The 20,471-nt window shown below is 45.4% G+C and overlaps 1 protein-coding gene and 1 pseudogene across 5 annotated transcripts in view; both read right to left on the reverse strand.

Annotated features, from left to right (window-relative positions):
• The window catches only part of MAPK4 (mitogen-activated protein kinase 4), a 143,200-nt gene extending 129,939 nt beyond the window's left edge, over positions 1–13,261 (reverse strand). For 3 of the 5 annotated variants that reach the window (XM_066246885.1, XM_066246878.1, XM_066246880.1), the window contains exon 1: positions 12,946–13,128. The gene's annotated coding sequence lies outside the window, so the exon portion shown is untranslated. Of the gene's footprint in view, positions 1–9,037; positions 9,182–12,945; positions 13,129–13,199 lie in introns of those variants that run through there. The other 2 variants (XM_066246881.1, XM_066246883.1) reach the window with 2 other exon arrangements.
• LOC136315854 (U2 spliceosomal RNA) lies at positions 11,047–11,212 on the reverse strand (annotated as a pseudogene).
• Positions 13,262–20,471: the final 7,210 nt, after the last annotated feature.

Below are 20,471 nucleotides of genomic sequence, written 5' to 3' on the forward strand. Positions count from 1 at the left end.
AAAGTACGCAGTGGAGGTATTTCTCATCTCAAGGACTCCTACTGCCAGTCCTTGTGTAGAAACGCTGACATTTATATGGCAAGTTTGCTTTAACGAGGTTCACCTGAAAAATCATTTGTTAAAACATAGAAAACTAAGCTCAATCTCTCTTCTCTTACAGTTGAAGTTTTAATTCAGTGTGACCTATTTCTTGTTAGTATTGACCATTCACCTATAGGTCTGATGACCAAGAGACCTGTTTTCTGCAATGATCACTGCAGCAGGAGACGGGCTGGGCTGGCAGTTAGGAGAACTGGGCTCTGTATACCAACTCTAATTTCCTGTGTGATCTTGAGCAAGTTATTTGATCTTTGGGTTCCTCATTTATAAAACAAGAGAATAAATACTTGTAAAGACAGTTTCCTTCCAGCATGTGTTTCTAATTTTTTTGTGGGCAATGACATTAGTCTTCTGGAAATGGCTAAGTTTATTAGTTTGTTTTCCTAAAAATGGATAATTATTTGGGAGAAAGTATCCTGAGTATCCAGTTTTCATAAAACAAAGATGAAGTCACTAATATATGCACCATGATGTACTGAGACACAGTATGGATAGGAAAAGAAGAGAGACAGCCTGTGCTGGTAGAATTAATGAGGAAAACAGTCATATGGCTAACTATGATTTAAGACAGAATGAAATAGATACTATGGCAGGGAATCAGAGAAGAGGCAGCTTGCAGTGTTTAAAAAGGAATGTCCAGAATAAATAGTAAATTTCTTTCTATCAGCATTAAGAGCATGAAACTTGGAGTCAAACTTGGGTTCTAGTTCTGGGACATTCAGACTGTGCCTAGGTCACCTCTCTGCAGGCCATCTTCCCCAGGTTTACATCCTCCCAAGCCCATGAAGTGCGAAGCACCTAATACTTACCCGACATACTGGCGAGTGCCACTAGGAGGCTCAGAGAAGACATTGGCATGCTGCAGCGTGGAAGTTACATAAAACCATGGAGGATATACATAACGTATGCTGAACATGTGTTCCTATAGAGTCGGATCTGATGATTTATAAAACCCAGAATTTCCACTGCGAAAGGCTCCCAGAGGTTAAATTCAGAGCTGTGGGATCTTGGACACAGTGGTTTCTTTTCTTTTTTCCGCACCTTCTTAAGTTCTCCCCTTAATTAGTTACTAAATAAAAAGATGTGCTTATTTTTTAAAAATGAAATGGTATAGAAAGGTATAAAATAAAAACCAAAAACCCTTTCCTTCATCTCAATAGCTAACTACGTCCTACTTTACCATTGCTAACAATGTCTCGCGTCCTTCCAGAAAAAAAGCTTAATCAAAACCGTGTATGTTTATGCTCCTGTGTCTACAGCTACACACTTGCTTTCCTAGGGGTCCATTACTGGAGAGGAAAGATCTTATTACAAATAATCTCAGTTTAAGGCAATGTAGTTTTAGATTACTGAAATCTGACATTGCTTGTAGTGGTGATAATTAAATAATAATGCTCTGATTATTTTTTTACCAATAGGAAAGGTGGAAAAGAAAACAAGAGGTTATTTACTATATTATAGAAACCAAATCCTGAACTCAGGAGTATAGAGCATAACTCCGTTTTGTTTGTTGATTAAATAACAGAAAAGTAACAGTTAAAGGATGAATAGGTCTTTGATTCTAGGGCTCTGCTTCTGAATCAACTGGAGAGAGAAGCCAAAGGATCTTTACTGTTTCTTGTTCCATAAGTGCATTTCAGGTTCACTTTCAAAAACTGCTCATAAAAGGAGGGTTTTCAGGATTAACAAATTCATTTAATAACTTTTGAGGAATGCACACAAATTTGGAATCAAGACTTGAACCTTTTATTTTTTTCTTTTCCTAGTGAGAAGGGAGATAAAGAGACAGACTGTCATGCGCCCCGACCACAATCCACCCAGCAAGCCGTCTTGGACCAATGCTCTGCCTATCTGGGGCCATGCTCACAACTGAGCCATTTCCAGTGCCTGATGTGGGGCTCCACAGAGCTATCCTCAATGCAGGGGTGCACGAACCAATCAAGCCATGACTGCAGGAGAGGAAGAGAGAGAAGGGGGGGGGTTAGAGAAGCAGATGGTCACCTCCCCTATTTGTCCTGACTGGTAATCGAACCCAGGACATCCACACATCAGGCCAGCGCTCTACTACTGAGCTAGCCAGCCAGGGCCAACTTAAACCTTTTAACTAAAACACTCATAAACTAAGAGCATTTTCATGTTGGACTCATGCTCCCTTGTCATCCGTAATTCAGAGACCCCACAAAATAAGGATTTAAGTCTTTGGTTGGTTTTCAACGTCCATTCAGCTCAAGAAAACAGTAAAGTATAGAAAAGTGAACAGTTACTTATGTTACAACATGCCCAGAACTATTTGTTAGACATATTCTCCTCACAGTGTAAAAAAAAGGTCTCTTTGCTCTGTGTGTCCTAAAGTACTCTGCCATTTGATAGTACGGGTTTCACTGGCTTTATTACACAGGAGATGGGTGGATTATTAAAACAGTCTTTGAGTCCTATACAAATGGAACTCTATAACAACTTGTCAAAACTTTTTCATTTTCTCTCCTCCAGTCTGGAAAGCTCAAAGCAGTTCACTGCAGTTATTCCACTGTAATATATTTTTCACCTCCTCTTCCTAAGTGGCTTAACTGCAATCATCTTCCTTATTTTTCTCTTACAAACACAATCATGTCAGATTTCTGAACTCTTCTTTCGCCATTCCCTTTTCTTTTCCTGTTAAATGCGCTGTAATGCTTTCCTGTTCTCAGTCCTCTAAACAGCTCTGCAGGCTTAGTAAAAAGTATCACTGCCATCCCATCCTGAAGGCAAGGTCCCGGTCTCTGTGACAAGGACAGGAATTTGCTCAGCTAACTTTGTCTGAACTTCCCGTGGCTCTCACATGTTACCAAAATCACAGTGTATTCTATCTTATTAGCACACGAAATGGTCCCCAAAAGGCTGGAAAAAAACTTCAAATTCAATTAAATGTAAAAATTTGCCAGTAAAAGTAAAAATGGCTTTGATCTCAAAATAACTATACCTCATTAGAAAAATCAGCATCAGAGCCTAAGTTACTGATAGAGAAATTTGGCTTATACCTAAAGTGAATCATGCTGGAGGAATTAATTTGCTTTGTTTCAGGCTGAAGAGTTTTCAGATATCACAGTCCATAAATTCTTGTGGCTGGTGGGGCTTTCTAGTAATTCTGTCTCCAAAAATAATCACAGATTCTTGGAGAATAAAACATTTGCTTTTTCAAAGTCAATCAAGTCATGTATCAATTTATCATTTTTCCAAAGGGCATCAGTCACAATCTAGAATGACCTTGAGTAGAGGGGCAGATTTGTGCTTGTAAGGACAGTTGTTATTAAAACCTAACTGGAAGATTTCTGACAATAGGTATACAAAGTTATATACAGTCTTTCCTACATGTGCAATATTATAAAAAATAAAACTAATCTGGATAAATCCTCATGGAATACACAAAAGGCTCCATGGTCTGAGTTAGTCTCCAAAAAGTTGGTGGAGATGCATCTCCCAAAAGCCCTTTCCAGAGAATAGATCCCTGCTGCCCCCTTCCGTCACTTTACCCAAAGACTTCACATCTGAAGGGTGAGAAAGAACCTATGGTTCCCTATTCAGATAGCAATTTTCTAAGACAGCAGCTCTAAGGTTGCCAGGGAGAAAAGTACCCAAAAATAAAAGTAAGAGCCCTCCTCAAAAAAGCCAATGAAGGCTCTGGTAAGGTGGTAGAGGAGGGAGGGTTTTCCACCATTCCATGTCCCTTTCCCGACCTCTTCAAACCCAGCGGATGCACTTTTCTTCTTGTAAATTTCTCTGGCTTCCTGACAGTTGCGGGAAAACATCTATGAGAGCTGGAGCAAGTGCATTTGCCTGCTGATCCTGAGAACACATGGACAAGCATGTGCTTTCTAAAAGTTGGAAAGGATCAGAAAGCTTCTTTTGAAACATCTGATTCAAGAAGAGTCCCCTGGGAAGGCCACCCTAACTCCTGAGCCTGAACATAATATATAACAAGTCCACTCCACCACAAGTGGACTTAGTTAGTGAAGGTGACTTTTAGAAAACACCTAAGGCCTGACCAGGCAGTGGCGCAGTGGTAGAGCGTTGGACTGGGACACAGGGGACAAAGGTTTGAAACCCCAAGGTCACCAGCTTGAGCACGGGGTTGCTGGCTTGAGTGTGGGATCATAGACATGACCCCATGGTCGCTGGCTTGAGCCCAAAGTTGCTGGCTTGGGCTAGGGGTCATTCGCTCTGCTGTAGACCTTTGGGTCAAGGCACATATGAGAAAGCAATCAATGAACAACTAAGGTGCTGCAACAAAGAATTGATGCTTTTTATCTTTGTCTCCATCTGTCCCTGCCTCGGTCTCTCTGTCTGTCACACACACACACACACACACAGGGCACCTACGGATGGGCCTGGTTGCAAAAGAAGCCAAATTTGAACCTTCAGCTCCACCCCGACTTCCAGGGAGGAGAGAGGGGCTAGAGGTCAAAATCAATCACCAGTGACTAACAAGTTTATTAATCAGGCTTATGTAATAATGGAAGCTTCCTTAAAAACCCAAAAGGAGGGGCTCCAAAGTGCGTCCAGGTTGGGGAATCATAATGCTTCCATATGCTGGGACCCAAACTCGACAAGGACAGAAATTCCTTTGTTAGGAACTAAGTATCTTTTCATTTGGCTGTTGATTTGTATCCTTTGTAATAAATTGGTGATTAGTGAGTAAACAGGTTTCCTGAGTTCTGTAAGCCATTGTAGCAAATTTTAAAATTAAACCCACAAAGGAGGATATGGGCTCTGATGTAGAGCCAGTAGGTCAGAAGCACAGGTGACAACATGGGCTTGTGATTGGCATCTGAAGCAGAGGGCTGGCCGCCTTGTGGAACCGAGCCCTTCAGCTGTGGAACTTGATGCTATCTCCAGGTAAATAATACCAGAATTAAGGTGACTTGTAGGACACCCAGCTGGTGTCTAAGAATCACATTGGAATTGGCTATTAGAACCCTTCTAAAAGTATATGTGACTGTGGAGATTTTAGCTTTATGTGTACCAATAGCCTCATATGTAAATGGACATAGTAAAACAGTACCCACTTCATAAGCTGTGAACCCACTGAAGAAATGCTCACTGGATGTTGGCTGATACTAAAGGGTAGTGCTCCCAATGCATCTAAACTTGCCTCTGAGACTGAACAGGCAACTCCACTATGAACAAAAAAAACTTGAGTCTGAAACACAGTGCTTGAAACGTTGTAATTCCGGAACATTAGGTTTGGATAGAACACTTCATAAACTATTCAAGAGAGCAGAGATTTATTATAGTTTTATTTTTTTTTAAATGGATTTTCTACATGATCTTTTTCAAAAAACACTTAAATAGGAAAAGAGATAATTAACAAAAAAATTAAATAGGTAACAACCAAGAAGTATTTAGCCATCCTGGTAACCAAAATACGAATGAAAGCAACAATGACATTTTTCAGCTTATCTAATTCTTTTAAAATAAAATACCCTATGCTATGAATGATGTGGTGAAGTCATTTCCAGTTTTGGAACCAATTTGTTAAAATGGTGCATTCTACTATCCTTGGGTGAGTAATTTCACTATCTGTATATGTACACTAAGAAAACAATCCAAAATGTGAAAAAAAAGTGGACTCAAAAGTTGCTCACTGCAATGACACAGGAGTGAGAAACTGGGAGCAAACAGTGCCCACTAACACCAGAATATTATAAGTTAACAGGCTTCCGAAGTATTCAGTTAGGTAGTCTTTAAAAATTATGTTTACAAAGATTTATACTAACATGGAAATTGTCATAATAGTAACTAAAAAAAAGCAAGATAAAAATTAATATGGTATGACTGAAAATAGGCTTTTAAATGAGCTGAGAAAACACTAAAACAGGGGTCCCCAAACTTTTTACACAGGGGGCCAGTTCACTGTCCCTCAGACCGTTGGAGGGCCAGACTATAAAAAAAACTATGAACAAATCCCTATGCACACTGCACATATCTTATTTTAAAGTAAAAAAACAAAACGGGAACAAATACAATATTTAAAATAAAGAACAAGTAAATTTAATTCAACAAACTGACCAGTACTTCAATGGGAACTATGCTCCTCTCACTGACCACCAATGAAAGAGGTGCCTCTTCTGGAAGTGCGGTGGGGGCCGGATAAATGGCCTCAGGGGGCCGCATGCGGCCCGCGGGCCGTAGTTTGGGGACCCCTGCACTAAAACATAGCAAAATATAATCTGGTCAATCTATCATAGATAGGATTTTTAAATTCTTCTTTCTACTTTTCATAATGAAGATGTATTACTTTCCCAAAGTTAGACAAATAAATGTTTTCAATCTAATTATTTACTGTAAAGACAATATAAAAGATTATCTTATAAAATACAGCCAGCCTCAGTGCTGACCTTTGTGCAACCTTGGCAAACCACCTAACTTCTCTCAGCCTCCGTTTCCCCATTTAGACAATGAGGCAAGGAGAGCTGCTATTAATCTCCAAGATCCCTTGCAGATCTAATCTCTGTGACTGTGTATAGATTTGCCCCCAAATCTCCAAATAGGTCTCGACTCTTGAAAAGTTACATAAAAATCAAATTGGTTTAAATGTAAATAAAAAACTAGCTTTAAAAAAAAAAAACCTGGCCTGGATGGTTGGCTCTGGATAGAGTATCAGCCTGTGCAGACGTCTCATGTTCGATCCCCAGTCAGGGCACACATGAGAAGCAACCATCTGCTTCCCTTCCCCTCCCTCACCCCCTTCTCTCTCTCTTCCCCTTGCACAATCAGTGGCTCGATTAGTTCGAGCCCCGGCCCCAGATGGGGGTTGCCCGGTAGATCCCAGTTGGGGTGCACATGGGAGTCTATCTCCCCTTCTCTCACTTAAAAAAAAAAAAAGCCTAGGCCCTGGCCAGTTGGCTCAGCGGTGGAGCGTCGGCCTGGCGTGCGGGGGACCCCGGTTCGATTCCCGGCCAGGGCACATAGGAGAAGCGCCCATCTGCTTCTCCACCCCCCCACCTCCTTCCTCTCTGTCTCTCTCTTCCCCTCCCGCAGCCGGGGCTTGGGCGCTGGGGATGGCTCCTTGGCCTCTGCCCCAGGTGCTGGAGTGGCTCTGGTCGCGGCAGGGAGACGCCCCGGAGGGGCAGAGCGTCGCCCCCTGGTGGGCAGAGCCTAGCCCCTGGTGGGCGTGCCCGGTGGGTCCCGGTTGGGCGCATGCGGGAGTCTGTCTGACTGTCTCTCCCCGTTTCCAGCTTCAGAGGAATACAAAGGGGGGGAAAAAAAAGCCAATACAAATCTTCCTGTAGAAAGTCTTTTCATTGTTGTTCAGTCTACACCCTGACATACTGACAGATCAGTCTCACGTACAGCCAGGCACATTTAGATTCTAAAACAATAATCAATTAGCACTTTCTCTTCTTCATTGAAGAAAGGCCAATTTAGATTAAGGAAAAAGACTGTGAATGAATGAAAAGTCTGACAAACAAGGTTTTTCTTAAGTTTTATTCTTTAAAGCGTTTAAGTACTGGAATTCCTTGCCCACCCAGCACCCCCTCCCCCAAAGGTATTTCCTATCTGGCCTATTTCAATGCAAGGGAAAATCTCATCCCAGGCTGGGCTGTTCCAAAATAGAAATTTGAATCAATGAAATCTTATTGGAAACTTTTCAAATACCATTATTGTGACCTGAATAAAGAGTTTCATTCAGTTTCTGAAGCAATAACTTGGGCCCGGGGCCAATCTCGCCTACAGTGTGCATTCAGTTACGCCTATCCACTAGTGGACCTCACGGATCCCCCTGAACAACTTGAACTAACCTTGCTCCTCATTCCATGCTACAAAGATGCCGCTGACACTGATGATGATGCTGACCCAGAATTGCTGAAGATTCCGAAGTTCTGACTTTTTTTTTTAAGTTCTGATTTTTGATGGCAGATATTCACAGACATACAGGCTACCCTGTACTTGATCCATGCTCTCTATTTAAGTCAAGTCCTTGAGAAGCTTCTCTTAGCTCTTGCTAGAAGACCCTTTCTTCTTCCTACTTTCAGAGTCCAGAGTGCTAGCCATTACACTATGGGACCTTCCTCCTACTTTCCTCTTCCTGCAGCCACAGCTGCTCCCTCACTCCTCAAAACCTTTCAAGAAGCAACGTTACTTGCAGCTAATAAGAATGGAAAGCTCAGAGCCCCCTCTCTTATACAGGGCTCTTCCAGGCCTGGGAGGAACCCTAGCAACATGCTCACCTGGTCATTTTATCTTTATCTTTAAGGACCCCTCAAGTGACAGAGCATCTTGTCCCACCACACTGGGTCCTCCCCTGCCACTTCCCTCACCCACTATTGCCCACCAGCTACTGCCCCCACAGTGGACTGAGATGACCCTGTGGGCATACTTCTGGTATGTAAATCAGCCACATGCTAGGGGAAGAATTTGAGATTCCTTTTTTTTTTTTTTTTTTTTGCCTCAATAAGACTGACTTAATATGATGGCCAGATTAGAATATATGCCCCCCTCAAAAAAGATGTTTATTCTGATTTAAAAAATTATTCATATGGAAAGTTCTACAATGTTAATTAAACATTTTCTAAGTCAACTTTATTAATAAGAACCAAGTTACATTAAATAAGACCTCTCCCAGAAAAAGTGAGAATAGCTATATAGCATAATACATAATAGCCAATATCCCTGAGAACAGGGGTTCTCAGTGACCAGTGATTTTGCTCCCCTGAAGATATCTGGCAATAACTGGACACAGTGTTGGTTGTCACGACTTAGGGAGGGGGTGTAGAGGTGCTACTGGCATCTACTGGGTAAATGCTGGGGATGCTGCTAAACATTCTACAATGCACAGGACAGGTCCCCATGCAAAGAATTATCCAGCCCACATCAATAGGGCCCATGTTGAGAATCCCTGCCTTAAAGTAATGAGCGCAGTAGGTAGAGACGCTAGGATTCCGGCTGGAAAACGACTCACCTTTAAGAGTAGAGTGCAAGGTAACAGGTAGCTCATGCAGACCCGCTGTCTCACACCAACCACCACACCACTTGAAAAAACAACGAAGGCTCCAGACGTTTATGGGTCATGGGACTTGCAAGGACACTTGCCAAGAGTGACTACCTGAGGAGGTGGTAGCGTAATTTCAGGAACACCAGGAAAGGCACTTTTTCCTCCCCAAGTACCTCCAACACCCATTTGTCCATGCTTAAAAGCCTTTCCTGTTGGATAAAGCCTTTCATTCCATAATGAGGCCTAAAGTGGGAAGACATCCCACCCTACCCCCTGGAAGAGAGAACAGTGACCTACATTCATATTCAAGAGGAAGTGACTGATGACAGATTGTTGTTGGGGTTTTTTTCCCTGAGTTTTCACACAGTGAAAGGCTCTGAGCAGAGGAAAGTAGTCGAGAGGAAGAGAGGACAGGCCCGATGAGGTGGGGAACGTGTGAAGAAATGGACATACAGGGTTCTGAAATAAATGTCACTAACTCCACAGCTGCAGGGAGGGAAGGACACAGAGGAATAGAAAGAGTCACATTCTTGTCCTTCTAGGAGGTTAAAATCAAGTTCAACTCAGGTGAAAAAAACTCCAAGAATGCTTGAGAAACACTAAGGATGCAGTGCTATCATTGCAACTGGAACAGGAGACAGGGGTTCTTGCTGGCTGGGGGAATCACAATGAACCCCAAACTGTGCTGGATGAAGCCCCCAGCTGACAGCTAAAAAAGCCAAGGACACAGTAAAATGCTCAGGCAGGGCCTCTGTGTTGATGAATGGCAACTATGATGAAGTGCTCTAATGATGGTCTGTTTCTTCCTTCACACCTCTGCTTATACCATTTCCTCAGTGGCAGAGGGAAGTCTTCCTCATCCTCTGCCTAGCTGAATCCTATTGCCTCTTGCAAGGCTAGTTCATGTTTACTCTGCACATTCCTGATTTGGGCCTCTGTTGTTTTTGTCCTCCCTCTTCTTATAAGTAAAAGGCCTCCAAGTCATTCATCTCATGCCTGCCATATTTCCTATGTATCTTTCATAATGGACCAACTTCCAGGAAAGACTTGAGGGGGACTTTCAAGTTTATAACAAAAAAATCATATGTCATTTTAAAATAATTTAAAAGGGAGATCAGAAATACTTTCGGAAGAGAAAGATCATTGTACCAAGAAGCTAGGAAAAAGCAGTTACCAGGAATTGCTGGAGGCCAAGGTAATGAGATAAACAGGCTAGACCTCACTCTCTGATAAAAGAAAAGCCAAAATTCAATGAGAGCAGAATTTTTTTTTTTAGATTGAATTCTAGGGTGAGCCTGACCAGGTGGTGGTGCAGTGGATAGAGTATTGGATTGGGATGTGGAGGACCCAGGTTCGAGACCCCGAGGTCACCAGATTGAGCACGGGCTCATCTGGTTTGAGCAAAGCTAACCAGCTTGGACCCAAGGTCGCTGGCTTGAGCAAGGGGCTACTTGGTCTGCTGTAGCCCCATGGTCAAGGTGCATATGAGAAAGCAGTCAATGAACAACTAAAGTGCCACAACAAACAAACAAACAAACAAAACTGATGACTGATGCTTCTCATCTTTCTCCGTTCCTGTCTGTCTGTTTCTATCTATCCCTCTCTCTGACTCTCTATCTCTGTAAAAAATAAATAAATAAATAAATAAATAAATAAAATTCTAGGAGGAACTTGCTCCTGGCTTTTCCTGAATGCTGCACAATCATTTCATGTGTTTATCTCAAGAATTTTGTTATATCCTTTAGGACAAAGACCATGTCTTAAACTACATACCCCTAATGGCAGCCTATATATAACATTATAAGTGCTCAAATATTTGCCAGTAGGCTATGGATCCACAGTTCTCTTATCAATCGAGATATTCCAGCATGTCTCAGGACCACAGGATTATTAGAGTAATAGAGCCCTCAGATCTATTAGTAGGAAGAACCCTCAGACCACTTCATTTTGCCTCTAGGTCCCCAGTCATTTCAACAATGAGATTTTAAAAAAACATTCTTACCCCAACTGCTGTCACCAGTTTGTGGCCAGGGGCTGGAAGGTCCATGCTGACCCTCTCCTCATGCTTAGCCCTCCCCTCCTGATTTAAACTGATAAGAACAGATACTACACTTGATCTTAGCCAAAAGGCCGAGAAGCGATCCCCTCCTGATGTAGTTGATTGTCCTTTACCTTTCTGTACCCAGCACAGATTCTCCATCCCTTTGAGTGGCATAGATTTGCCTTATTAACCTTTGATTCCCTGCAATACTAGCACAGTGCTTTGTACAAAGGAACTCCCTTCTTTTTTTTTTTCAATGTTAGGAAACTGAATTGGAAAGATGTCCCAGAGTAGGCCTTTCATTATTCTGCCCTGCTCCCCACTGACGAACCGTACAGCCAAAGAGTAGAAGCTTTCCTACATCACATAAACAGTCCAGGAAGGTTAAAATGCAGGTCACTAAAGGAACTGAAGACTCAAGGGTCCAGGGACATACTCTCTCACCCTTGTCTCCAAAAGTACACTGGGCAACCCTTCAGAAAACAAAGCTAAAAAACCCTGTACTCAATAGCTGCTCGGTAAACATCTATTAAAATAAGGTCATAGCAAAGCTATCTTGAACATACTAAGTACTCAATATCTTTTAAATTGAAAAGTTTGTAACATCTACTTGACACATAGTAGGTGCTCGGATAAATATTTTTTAAATTAAGATAACGGTAGGACTGCTGTCTTGCACATAGTAGGACCTCTGTAATGCCTATTAAATTGAATAGTGGCAGACACTCGCTCTTTAGAGAATCTGGGCAGAGGTGACATTAATCAAATCCCAGGCGCAGTTCCATGAATGAAAATGCGCGTCTGGAGCCGGCGCTTTCGAGAGTGCTGGCGAGGATCGTGACAGTGCACGGCCTCGGTGGGCACCAAGCTCCACCCGAGCGGCGCACCCACGGCCGAGCCCGGCATTGATTAGCTATCGGGACGTCCCCCTTTCCCACCGAGGCGGGAAACGGTCGCTGCCTCCAATTATCACTTCGGGGCCGCACCTGGGGCTTCCGCCACGGCTCCCTCCTGAGGAAACCGCCCACCCAGGCTTCCCCTGGGATTCCGGAGAGTTGAGAGCAGAACAAAAGCAAAAACCAGCCGGGCTTCCGAGGGCTGTTCTGTTGGAGAGCAACCTGGACAGAGAGAGGCTGGGGAAGCCGGCCCGGCCCGGGCAGCGACGTCAGACCCGATCCTCTGCGAGCCCTCCAGAGCAGGTTGGGGCTCGGGATTGCCCAGCCGTGGAAAGCAGCGGGGCTCCCTCCGTCCCCACTCTCTTGGGCCCCTACCCCGAGCCCCCACCCTAGGTCAGCAGAGGGGCAGAGTGGGCGACCCCGTCAAGTGGGGCGTGGGAGGCGCTACATTAACCCTTGAACCAGAAGAGAAGGAGCTTGGAGGGGAAGACAGGGGCAGACCCCACACCCGAGATCCGAATCTGAACTCGCAGTGCGAACCGCCCCTCGGCGTCCCCAAAACGCACCGACTGTCCCTGGGGGCGGGGTCCCCTCGCAGCACCTTGCCGCTAGATTCTCCTTCACCAAACACTCCCCGCTGGGGAGTCCAGCGGCAACCTTCCCATCCAGACCTCCGACCCAGGGCAACACCCGCGCGCGATCCGCAGAGCGAGGGGTCACAGAGGGCGGCCGGCCCGGTCCGCGGGAGACTCCCACTGCTCGGAAACTCGCTAGTTTGCTATTTGCTTGGTGTTTTTTCTTTTCTGTTTCTGTAAGGTGGGGTGGGGGTTCCAGAAAGCGGGGAAGTATCATTTCTCCCCGGCTTCTCCGGAGCCGGTGGAACTCCGAGAGGAGCAGGCAGCCGGGAGAAGAAAGCAAGCGAAGGGGGAGCCACTTACCCACGGCGGAGCCCGAGAGCGCGGCGGCCGGGCGCGAGCAGCGCCTTTGTCTGCGGTCGCGGCGCCGGCGCGCTCGGCCAGACCGGTCCCAGCCCCGGCGCGCGGCGAGCTCCCGCGGGCGCCCGGACAGCCCCGCTCCGGCTCCCGCTCCGGCTGCGGCTCCGGCTCAGGCCCCCGCCCGCGCCGCCCCGCGCTCGCCGCCTCTGCGGCCCCGCCCCGAGCCGGGCCCCGCCCCTGGCCCGCCGGGCCCCCACCTGCTGCGGCGGCGGGCGCGGGGGTGCCGGGCCCTGGGCGGCCGCTTCCCTCGTGCGCCCCGCTCCCCCTTCCCACCGTCTCTGGACCACTCGGCTGCGCGGTTCCGGGGCGGGGCGCGCGCAGTGTGGACAGACGGGCCTTCCCAGACCCAACCCTTCAGAGTCAACCTCACCTGCGGGGGCCCCCGTCCCGGGGCAGCCTCGCCTTCCAGCCCGGGCGAACGCTCTCCGGAGACTTCGTTCACCTTAGAAGCCCTTGCTCACTCCTGCGGGAGAAAGGCACCCTCTCGGGCTGGGCCCCGGAGGGAGGAGGGCGGCGGGAAGCGGGGTCCTCCTCGGCTCGGGATGAAACCCGGCCTCCCTGCGGGGTCAGAACCGCGATTCTGCAGCGGCCGGGGCTCAGGGCTCGGGGCAGTGAAGGAGCTGGCGGGCACCGGGTGGCCGCTTTGGTACCATGCCGTCGCCATCCGCTACCTGGCGCGGCGAGACTTGGGGGGGAACCCGGCGCAGGGACCTCGGCGGAGGGTTGAGCGGGCGCAGAACACACGTGCATGGGCCCAGAGCTTGCCGCCCAGGCTGCGAATCTCTGTTTATTTGCACGACCGGAATAAAGCAAAACAGAAGGAAACCAACACTTTGGAAGTCAGAGAAAAGAAAAGCAGAAGCCACTAACCCCAAAACACTGGTAATGCCTAGCGTTTAGGTGGTGCCTTTCAGCAAATCCAAAGTGGTCCACACCGACTAGTTGCGTGCACCCCAGTGCAGTGGTTGAAGAGCCGCTTTTCTAGGTAGAAAAAAACACAGTAACCTAAATATTGTCCTACTTTCTCCTAACTCCCAAAACATTCAGAGAACCTCATTTTGACACTTCATAGAGCCTACTTCATTTCCCCACCACCAATACCACCACCTCCAGAGCCTAGCACAATTCCAGGTGTATTTTAGGTGCTCAACAACTATTGCAAAAATTAACCCGTGAATCCTATAACTGTGCTAATTATAACGTGGGCAAAAACAAAACAATTTTACCGTAAATTGTGAACTCATACACATCAAGTGGGTAGAACAGTGATTAATGACCATAGAAAAAGCAATGAATGTTAGCTGTTATTATTATGTAGATACAATTGCTATTAGTCCTATTATGTATCTGGTAGGTTAAAGAATTCATGCTAAGTTAGAGATAGTTATCAAAGCTTCATCGAGCTTTTAAAAGAATGGGTAGGGATAAGGACAGAGTGGGTAACATGCAAATGTGTGTACCTGCCCTGGCCGGTTGGCTCAGTGGTAGAGCGTTGGCCTGGTGTACAGGAGTCCCGGGTTCGATTCCCAGCCAGCACACACAGGAGAAGCGCCCAACTGCTTCTCCACCCTTCCCCCTTTCCTCCCTCTCTGTCTCTCTCTTCCCCTCCCGCAGCCAAGGCTCCATTGGAGCAAAGTTGGCCTGGGCGCTGAGGATGGCTGTATGGCCTCTGCCTCAGGCGCTAGAATGGCTCTGGTTGCAACAGAGCAACGCCCCAGATGGGCAGAGCATCACTCTCTGGTGGGCATGCTGGGTGGATCCCAGTCGGGCGCATGCGGGAGTCTGTCTGACTGCCTCCCTGTTTCCAACTTCAGAAAAATACAAAAAAAAAAAAAATGTGTGTACCTCCATGACTAAGGCGTTCCAGTGCATCTTCCCTAAAGGGAACATTTTAATATTTTGCTTCTTTAATTTTCATTACGAATAAGTATCATCAACTGAGTGGGTATGCATAAATATGAAATGTTCTGTGTTAATGTATTCCTTTTTATAACATCTTTTCTAGGAAGGAAGAACAAAAGGCCCCAAGGATGCTCACTTTAGCCAAACCAGCAAGAAAGGCAATTGTCCCCCCACATTAAGCCCACTAGAGTGAGGGTCTGGTGGCTGGAATGGAGGACATCAGGAAAGCTCCAGTCTCACTCCTGGGTGTTTTAGATCAGTGCCTTGGGCCTGTGAAGCTGCTCTTGGCAACAATGTGCTTGTCCACGTGAGATAATTTATCTCTTCCATTTGCCAACTGGGAAAATGTAATTTTCTCCATGTGATGCGCTTGAGTGAAAGGCTCATGCATAGTGAATGGCCATCCTCTAAATTGTGGGGCAAGGGTATGAAACATGCATTTTAATATTGGAGTTCATTACAGCACAATGCCAGGGGAAATGAATAGGCACCCTCCATCACATGTGTATTGCATGGGGTTGGTTTCCTATGGATGTTCCTTATCAGGAAACACGGGTTATTTCTTATTTCTACCAAAGGGAAGATTTCTAAAGAAAGAGCTGGCCTGGGTAGGGGTCAGTCATCAAAAAATACACAGAGTCCAGAGGTTGGGAGGGTCAAGGTCATTTTAGGACTTCTTTTATTCTGGGGGGAAAGGGGGACTGTACCAACATTTCCCTACTGCCTGTGACTAGATACCACAAGCTGTACCTCAGTGGCTAGGCCAGGGGTGCCAACATCCGTGGTGGTCCTGGAGGACACCAGGGCAGGGAGTTGCTGCATTGAGCGGGAAAGTACCATGCCTGCCTTGCTTAGGATTTTAGATCCCATTTTTTAAAATATTGTTGAAATGTTTGTGTTTCCCAAAACGTCGTATGTTGAAACCTAATCCCCATTGTGATGGTATCTGAGGGTTGTCCCTTTGGGAGATGATTAAATCGTTAGGGTAGAGCCCTAGGAATGGAATTAGTACCTTATGACAGGCATGGCTGAAGACAGTGGTCCAAGAACCAGGAAGCCAGCTTTACCAGACACTGAATCTTCCAACACCTTGATCTTGGACGTCCCAGCCTCCAGAACTGTAAGAAATAAATGTGTGTTTAAGCCACCCAGTCTACATTATCAGCCTGGACAGAACAAGATAACTGTGCTAGCCAAATTCATTTTTCATGACAACCATTTTTTACTTGGGTCTAGGTGGAGGAGTGGAGGCAACTTAGATTTATTAAACATAGTTTTTCCCTACCCCACCTCCAAGGAGGACTTCGCATCAGGGCCAATGACTGTGCATATGGCTTCTCTCCCAGTGGTAAGGAGAGGTCTGAACCTTTAAGGAACCAACTGAACCATATCATCTAGAAAATGGAGTCACCTCAGCAGGGGCATATAAATAAGCCTGTGCTGGGTCAGGTGTCCTCCTCCCTCTCTTATGTGGCTCCCTTTGGGGAGAGGTTTGATCTTTCTCCCTCTCTCTCTCTACCCATTAGCTCTTATTGTTTGACTATCTAATTCTCCCCCCTCCCTTTCTCTCTCTTCTCTCTCTCTCTCTCTCTTTTTATGTGCAGCCTGTCTGACCAGGAAGGGGCTATTCTCACAGCCTTGGTCCTAGGGTCGAAAAATTAGAGGTAACTCCCTCTTCACTTTCACCCAAGGTAGCTCTAGAAATGCTTTTTCTTACCAGCAGGGAGATGAGATCTAAGATGCAGGCATAAGACTTGGGAAGGAAACAACAGGCTGTCTGAGTTGCTTGGTTTTAACTATGGGCCAGTGACTCAAACCTACACATTCACTAGAATCACAGAGGAAATCTTAAGTACACTGAGAAAAAGAAGCAATAGTGGATAACAATGACCTGCTTACCAACATCTATCCCCATTTATCATATTCTGGCTTTCCTCCTCTTGTAGCAGATAAACTGTCCCTGCTGTATTGGAAGACATCCTCCACTTGTGTGCAAGATCCTATCCCCTCTCACTTATTCAAGGACATCACTCTATAAATGTTCTCCCTTCCTTTTGCTCATCAGTTTTTCCTCATTACTGGGTCATAAGCAGCAACTTTTACATATGGTTTAATGTCTCTCATCTTTAAAAACAAAACAATAACAATCTCTTTTGACTCCATTCCTTCTCTTCCAAATCTCTTCTCCTCTTTACAACAAACCAGCAAAACAAAACTTGCCTCTTCTTTCTCACGGTTTCCAATTTCTCACCTCCATTTTCTCTTTACTCCATTCCAGTCCTCTCATTATAGAAACTGCTCTAGTTAAGGTTATCAGTCACCTCCATGTTTTTAAATCTAATGATCAGTTCTCAGGCTTTATCTTACTTGACCTACCCAGCATTTGACATAGTTAATCACTCTTCTCTTCTTGAAATACTTTTTTCACTTGGCTCCCAGGACATTTCTGGTTTTTATTCAACCTTAATGGCTCCTCAAAGAACAGTAAATGTTAGCTACTCAAAACAACACAGCAAACAGCATATGAAATGGAAATGTACTAAAGCCATTTTCCACCATAGTTAGAAACAAGGCAGAGATACTGGCTATCATAACTATTATTAACAATCTTTTAGAGGATAAAATGAAGGAATATGACATGAAAATGAAATAGTAGATACAAGTCTTCACAGGGAAGATACATAAAAGTCTTTACGGACAAGATGGCGCTGGAGTAGGCGAACGTACCAGCATCTACCTCCCAGAACCAATGTGGATTACAAACTAATTTTATGAACTATCAACTGGAAAAACCAACTTTGGACTAAACTAAAAGGACTCTTCAACCCAGGAACGCTGAAGAAGCCACCCAGAGACTGGTAGGAAAAGCGGAAACGCGGAGAGGGCTGCCCAGCTTCTCGGAGCGAACGGCAGCAGGGAGAGACTCGCGTGGTGGGAAGTGAGTTTAGCAGAGGGGAAAGGGCCCTGAGCCCCAGGAACAAAGCCCCAGCCTGCAGCCCCAGAGCCCAGAAGAAGCATAAGGACAGTATTTAGCTGGAAACAAGTCAGGATACTGTTTGTGAGAGAGTCGGATTTCTCAGACCCAGGATCCTTCTTAAAGGGACCACGCAGAACATCTCTCTCACAAACACTCACCCGGGGCTCCTGGAGACGGAGGGAGAGGGGAGAGAACCACAGTAACAGGAAGAGAGTGCAATCTAGGAGGCATAGGGAGAAACATTTTGGGAGATAGCCACTCTAACCCCTGGGACGAGTCACTCCCCAAAGCTGAAGTGAATATTTCCCCCGGAAACAGCAATACCAGCAAAGGGAAGCAGGAGAGCAGCCAAACAAGCTCCCCCACGGCATCCAGAGCAGAGTCGCACAGAAGGAGGGAGCTTTCGGGTCTACGGTAGTGAGTCTTAGAGTCCGAGCTGCAACGCCCCCACCCACACGGCTGAGGGCGCACCGGAGAGCGGGCGGCAGCAGGAAACAAAAGCGCGGTTCTGCTGGCAGGGGCGGAAGCCGGCTGGCCACCAGTGGGCTCAGGTGTGAGCTCAATCTTGCCCGGCTAGGGAGAAGGGGGCGTGCAAAAGCGGCCAAGCTCAGCTGCCGGCAGCCTGTAATCCAGCCTCCGGGAGAAGGGCGGGAAACCCAGAAAGGATAGAAACCAGCCCCGGAGCAAGGGCAGAGGAGCACATCCCTGCCCCGCCTGTGCAACCCAGGCTTGCGGTCTGACGTGATAGCCAGCTCCTACCGCGAGGGTGGAGCCAAAAGCCCAGAAGAGGCGGAGTTCCGCTACGAAGCTGAGCTTGGGCACGCAGCCTTTCCTGGTGGTAGAGCCAAGGCTAGCAGCTGTTCCTTGAGTGGGATCATCCTGCAAAGGCAGGGCGAAAGCTCGGAAACAGGCGGAGACCCGCAGCTGAGCAAAGGTGCTCGCCAGTGCCCTCAGGACCGAGCATAACATCACACACGGGGCGGGGCAAAGGCCAAGGCCACCAACCCTTGTGCACCCGAGCACGTGATCACAGCCACTCTCGTGAAGAGAAAATGTGGAGGCAGAGAAATACAACACAAATAAACCAAGAGAAATCCCCAGAAAAGGACCTAAGTGAATCAGATATAACCAAATTACCAGATGCAGAGTTTAAAATAACGATTGTTAGGATGCTCAAAGATATTAGAACCACCATAGATGGCCATTACGAAAACCTAAATAAAGAGATAACAAATATAAAAAAGGACATTGAAATAATAAAAAAGAATCAGACAGAAATGACAAATACAATATCTGAAATAAAGAATACAATGGAAGGAATTAAAAGCAGGATGGATGAAGCAGAGAATCGAATCAGTGAGTTAGAGGACACAATAAATAAAGGCATGGAAGCAGAGCAGAAAAAGAAAAGAGACTCAAAAAGTCTGAGGAAACTCTAAGAGAGCTCTGTGACAACATGAAGAGAAATAACATCCGCATCATAGGGGTTCCTGAAGAAGAAGAGAAAGAACAAGGGATAGAGACTTTGTTCAAACATATTATAGCGGAAAACTTCCCCCAATTAAGGCAGGAAAATATTTCACATGTTCAGGAAGCACAGAGAACTCCATTAAGGAGAAATCCAAAGAAACCAACACGAAGACACATCATAATTAAATTACCAAAGCTAAATGATAAAGAGAAAATATTAAAAGCTGCTAGAGAAAAAAAGACAATCACCTACAAAGGAGCCCCCATAGGATGACTTCTGACTTCTCAACAGAAACACTTGAGGCCAGAAGGGAATGGCAAGAAATATTCAAAGTAATGCAGAACAAGAACCTACAACCAAGACTACTTTATCCAGCAAGGCTATCATTTAAAATTGAAGGAGAAATAAAAAGCTTTACAGACAAAAAAAAACTAAAGGATTTCACTACAACCAAACCAAGGCTGCAAGAAATGCTAAGGGACCTGTTGTAAACAGATCAAAGGAAAAAAAGAATATAGCAAAAGAGAAAAACAGTTTTAAAGAAAAAAAATGGCAATAAACAATTACATATCAGTAATAACCTTAAATGTTAATGGATTAAATGATCCGATCAAGAGACATAGGGTAGCTGCGTGGATAAGAAAACAGGACCCATACATATGCTGTCTACAAGAGACACACCTTAAATCAAAAGATGCACACAGACTGAAGATAAAAGGATGGAAAAAAATATTTCATGCAAATGGAAATGAAAAAAAAAGCTGGGGTAGCAATACTTATATCAGACAAAATGGACTTTAGAACAAAGACCATAGTTAGAGATAAAGAAGGTCACTACATAATGATAAAGGGAGCAATCCAAAAGGAAGATATAACCATTATACATATCTACGCACCTAATATAGGAGCACCTAAATATATAAAGCAGACTTTGATAGACTTAAAGGGCGAGATCAACAGCAATACTATAATAGTAGGAGATTTCAATACCCCATTAACATCATTAGATAGGTCCTCAAGAAAGAAAATTAACAAAGAAACAGCAGACTTAAAGGACATATTAGATGAACTCGATTTAATAGATATCTTCAGAACCTTTCACCCTAAAAGAGCAGAATA

The sequence above is a fragment of the Saccopteryx bilineata genome, chromosome 11 (genome assembly GCF_036850765.1).
Source record: "Saccopteryx bilineata isolate mSacBil1 chromosome 11, mSacBil1_pri_phased_curated, whole genome shotgun sequence".
NCBI classification, from domain to species: domain Eukaryota; kingdom Metazoa; phylum Chordata; class Mammalia; order Chiroptera; family Emballonuridae; genus Saccopteryx; species Saccopteryx bilineata.